Below are 5,589 nucleotides of genomic sequence, written 5' to 3'. Positions count from 1 at the left end.
AATTAATTACAAAGTATGGCTTAACAAATGCTAGAAGAAAAATATTTTTAATTAAAAAATTTTTTAAAATTTTTTAGGGGAAATTTTTTTAAAGTAGTTTTTATAGGTATTAAACTTATCTTGCACACTGAAGTCTTCATATATAAAGGGAAAAATCAGGGCTTTTATATTTGAGTTTATTCTTCATTTAACTTTTAAAACACTACTATAGTTGAATATCAAAACAAAAACGATAGCAAGTAGTGAGTATATTGTAATTACAGCCCTTTGGTCATTCACTACAGCATATACAGCCAGCAGTGAGTGTTATTCACTGGTCCATTAAGAGGTCTGACATTGAACATCACCCCTAGCATAATATTCATCATCTTTCTGTGCTTCTTCATTGTAATGGTTCTGTCTTTCTTGATTTGGATCAAAGCCCACCACTCCTACCTGGTCCATTTCATCAATCTCTTCTACTTCCTTCCTTTCAGATAGGAGATTTTTAAGCAGAGAGAGTTTATCAAGAGAGAGAAAGCCATTCTGAGAAAAGTTTACCTAAATTCGATGATTAGGTGACCCTTTTCATATGGTCTATGATAAATTGGCATGACTTCATTTGACACACATTTGATATCCCTATACTTGACAGTCTGACCTTTATGAGAGATGATGACGATAGTTTGGTTGTCAGGAGGAGATACTGGCTTTTGGAAGCCACACAATACTTCAACCAGCTGTATGCCCGTACACATGAAAAGGTCTTCTCCTCATTGAGTAAAAACAAAATGGTCCTTCTGATCCAAAACACTGATGATATCTCTGGGCTTCAGTCCTGATTCTTGGTCTCCTTCACCATGGAATGTAATCTTCTGGCCATCTTTCATACTTTTAGCAATATGAACTTCTAGAATCTTTTTCTCTTGAACTATCTTCCTTCCTTCACATCTTTTACATCTGTCTTTGAGACTGATCCATGGCCCTGGCACTCCATGCACACAGACTGAATTGGCTTAACCATTCCACATCCTATCTGATGATTTCTTATTTGCATCTCATACCTCGGCAATTGGGACGGCATTCTACTGCTCCTTTCTCACCACCTTGGCCTTCACATTTGTCACACATCACATTTTTTTGCGGAACTAGTTTTCTTGTTACACCATTTTATAAATCTTCTAAAGTTACTGAGAGTTGATGAACAACATTTTACCTCCCCTTTCTCTCTGCATCCTACTTCTCTTCCAAAAAATGTATCGAAGATGTCCGTGGGAAGTCAAAACCAAACCACCTCTATCTGCTCCATCTTCTTTATTTGCCTGTTTCCCTTTGTCACAAAATTCTCTTTTCTGTGCATCAGAGAACACTTCATAAGCTTGAGAAATCTGTTTAAACTTCTCTACTTCGTTTGGATTCTTATCAGGGTGGTACTTCAAGGCTAATTTCCTGTAAACCTTTTTTAATTCTTCCTGGGTGGCATTGGGTTTGACCTTCAAAACATCATAGTAAGTGGTTTCTTTTACCATTTTTGACAGCCAGTGAGTGGGCAGAGGCAGCTGTGGGAGAGTGGGAAGGAGCACTTTGCTGGGCACAGCTGGGACAGCTGATGCTCCTCTGCTTCTCAACCAGTGTTCTAGAAAGTTCTGCCAAAATTAAAAACTTGTACATCAAAAAACATCACAAGGGAGTGAAAAAGCAATACACAGAATGGGGGGAAATATTTACAGACATATCAAAAAATATATTAAAAAGTTCTATAATTTAACAATACAAAAACAAACCAATTCAAAAATGGGCACAAGACTTGATCGCATTTATTCAAAGAAGGTATACAAATGGCCAAAAAGTACATGAAAAGATGCTCAACATCATTAGTCACTAGGGAAACGCAGATCAAAACCACAATGAGATAGCATTTCACACTCATTAGGTTAGCTATTACCAATAAAATGAAAAATAATGAGAGTTGGCAATAATGTGGAAAAATTGGAACCCTTGAGTAATTGCTAATGAGAATGTAAAATGTTCCAGTTGCTGTGGAAAAGAGTTTACTAGTTCCTCCAAAAGTCAGACATAGAATTAGCAAATGACCTAGCAATTTCATTCCTAGTATCTACCTCCAAAAATTTAAGCAGAAACTCAGATACTTGTATCCCAATGCTCATAGTAGCATTATTCACAATAACCAAAAGGAAGATACAACCCAAATGTCTACCAAAAACTGAATAAATAAACAAAATGTAGTATACACATACAATAGAATATTACTCAGCCATGAAAAGGGATGAAATTCTGATACAGGCTCTAATAAAGACAAGGCTTATTAGCAAAAAATATTCTGCTGAGTAAAATAGGCCAGACACAAAATGACCACATTTATGTGAGAATAGGTAAATTTATAGAGACAGAAGGTAGAACAGAGTTTATCAGGGACTGGTGAGGAGGAGAATAGAGAATTATGATTTAGTGGGTACGGTGTTTCTGTTTGGGATGATGAAAAAGTTCTAGAAATAGACAATACTTTTAGCATTCAATATTGTGAGTGTACTTAATGTCACTGATTGCACACTTCGAAATGCTTACAATGGTAAATTTTACAATAAAAAGAAACCTATAAAAACCCACAAAACCCTACAAAAAATTGGCTAGTGTGAATCCTAAAACTTTGTTTTTCTTTTTCAAATTGTTTTGGCTATTCTAGATATTTTTTTTAACATTTAAATCTGTGTACACTTTAGATTTAGCTTATCTATATCTACAAAGAATCCTGCTGGGATTTGGATAGGAATTGCATTAAATTTATAGATCACTTTGGGGGGAAAATGATGTCTTGAATGTACTATGTCTATGAACATGGTATGTTTTTCTTTTTATTAGGTTTCCTTTAATCGGCTACACATCCTACATTTATTTTTAGATTTGGATCTTCAGTATTTCATTTTTTGAGCTATTGTAAATGATAATGAACTAAATCGTGTTTCCCCCAAATCTATATATTGAAGTCCTAACCACCAGAACCTCAGAAAGTGACTGTATTTGGAGATAAAGACTTAAAAATTTTTTTAAAAATTTAATTACAGTTGAAATTCAATATTATATTAGTTTCAGGTGTTCAGCATAATGGTTAGATATTTCTATAACTCAAGAAGTGATTCCAAGATCAGTCTAGTACCCGCTTGACGCTACACATAGTTATTACAATATTATTGACTATATTCCCTCTTTGGAGATAGAGCCTTTAAAGAAGTAATTAAGGTTAAACGAGGTCAGATGGGTAGGCCCTAATCCAATATGTATGATGCCCTAAAAAGAAAAGGCAGAGACACCAGGGGTAGGCATGCACAGAGAAGAGACTGCGTCAGGACACAGTGAAAAGGTGGCCATCAGTAAGCCAAAGATAGATGCTGTCAGTAGAAACCAAATCTTCAAACATCTTTATCTTGGATTTTACAGCCAGACGTGTGGGAAAATAAATTCTGTTGTTTTAGCTGTCTTGTCTGTGTTAGCTCTAGCAAACTAATGTTAAGTTCTATCTTCAAAAATTTCATTTTCCGGTTGCTCATGGCTCATATATCAAAATGTAATTGATTTTCGTATATTGATTTCAAATCTTGTGACATTGCTAAACTTGCTTATTAGATCCAGGAGCTTTTTTAAAAATAGATTCCTTAGAATTTTCTGCATAGATGATCATGTCATCTGTGAATAGGGATGGTTTTATTTATTTCTTTACAATATTAAGCCCTGCATGTATGTATGTATGTATGCATGTATGTGTATATATATGTACATATGTAGGTATTTTGCCTTATTGTACTTGCTAGAACTTCCAGTACTATATTAAATGGGAATTAAGAAACAATGGCAGGGCCGGTGCCAATTCTCCCATCTCTGAGGTCGCATACACATTTCCCACAATTTTCTTTCCTTTCTCTCTTCACTCGCTGCCCAAGACGCCAATAGGAAGGAAGGCTACAGGAAAGAAGATGGTCTCAGTCCCAGCTGTTGTGAAGAAGCAGGAGGCCAAGAAGGTGGTAAATCCCCTATTTGAGAAAAGATCTAAACATTTTGGCATTGGACAGGACATCCAGCTCAAAAGGTACCTCACCCACTTTGTCAAATGGTTCTGCTAAATTTGGTTACTGCGGCAAAGGGCTGTTCTCTATAAGTGCCTGCAATTAACCAGGTGACCCAGGCCTTGGCCCACCAAGCAGCTGTTCAATTGCTTAAACTGGCCCACAGGTACAGACTAGAGACAATGCAAGAGAAGAAGCAATGACTGTTAGCTTGGCTGAGAATAAAGTTGCCAGAAAAGGGGATGTCCCCACCAAGAGGCTACCTGTCCTTCGAGCAGGGGTTAATATTGTCATCACTTTGGTGAAGAACAAGAAGGCTCAGTTGGTAGTGATTGCACATGACATGGAACCCATCAAGCTGGTTGCCTGCCTGCCCTGTGCCCTGAGATGAGGGTTCCTTACTGCATTATCAAGGGGAAGGCCGAGTTGGGATATCTAGTCCACAAGGAGATCTGCTCTACCATTGCCTTCACACAGGTTAATGCAGAAGACAAGAGAGTACTTGCTAAGCTGGGGGAAACTATTGGACCAACTACAATGACAAGTATGATGAGATCCGCCGTTACCGGGAAGGCAACGTCCTGGGCCCAGCATGAGTGGCTTTGCATTACCAAGCTGAAAAAGGCATATTTTTTCCTTTTTTTAGTTTGTTAATATGGTGAATTCCACATTAGAATTCCATCTCAATTAGAAAAGAGGATCAGAAACAGTTCTCATTAATGTAGAATGGACAGAAATATTCACTTACAGTTTTGCCCTAGGGCTATGTTAACTTGCCCAGTCTCTATCATAACATGGTTTGAAGATGGACCATCTGCATGTCATGCAGAACACTGCAATGATCCTTTACAATGCTGACATCATGCACATTGCACAGGATGGACATGACATGGCTGGGCACATGCACTCTAGATGGTGGGAAATGAACCCTAAAACGATTCAGGAAACTGTCACTTCAGTAAAGTTTTATGGGATCCATTAATCAAAGACATGCCAGGATATCGCCTCCAAAGTAAGAGAGTAATTGCTTCATCTTGCACCCCAGTTCAAAGAAGAAAGCACAGCACCTGGTGGCCTCTTTGGATTCTGGAGACAACACTTTCTTCATCTAGGAATACCCTGCCAGCCCATATGTCAGGTGTCACAAAAGGCTCTCAGCTTTGGGAGGAACCAGGTGCTCCTGTAGGTTTGTCCTAATTATTATTGTTAAGAAATAAATAATATAACACTTCTCTTTGACTTGAGGAAGGGTCGCCATTTTCTAATTTGTACAGAGACACCATAGATACTAGCATATGTTTGAGATGAAAGCTGTTTGACATCCATGGAGAGGAAGACAAAGGTGGTTTCAGGCAGTGATAGATCAGTCTCAGGCTAAATGCCCCCAAGTTTATGAAAGCCGTGTGGAGGAAATAAAGGCCACGGGCTCATAATTTAATGTCAAATTGTTACTTACTAAAATCCGTGTGTGGAAAGAATTGGGGGACCACACCTAGTCTAATAGTGATCCAACTCCTCAAGCTTCTTAGAA

General features: G+C 37.8%; 2 pseudogenes; one reads left to right on the top strand and one right to left on the bottom strand.

The window, feature by feature from the left end:
• Positions 1-321: 321 nt before the first annotated feature.
• LOC107515254 lies at positions 322-1,508 on the bottom strand (annotated as a pseudogene).
• A 1,811-nt stretch (positions 1,509-3,319) lies between these two features.
• LOC107514513 lies at positions 3,320-4,654 on the top strand (annotated as a pseudogene).
• The last annotated feature ends 935 nt before the right edge of the window (positions 4,655-5,589 follow it).

This window comes from Rousettus aegyptiacus, unplaced genomic scaffold, assembly GCF_014176215.1.
Source record: "Rousettus aegyptiacus isolate mRouAeg1 unplaced genomic scaffold, mRouAeg1.p scaffold_m13_p_12, whole genome shotgun sequence".
Taxonomy (NCBI): domain Eukaryota; kingdom Metazoa; phylum Chordata; class Mammalia; order Chiroptera; family Pteropodidae; genus Rousettus; species Rousettus aegyptiacus.
This window is presented reverse-complemented; position numbering and strand designations above follow the sequence as displayed.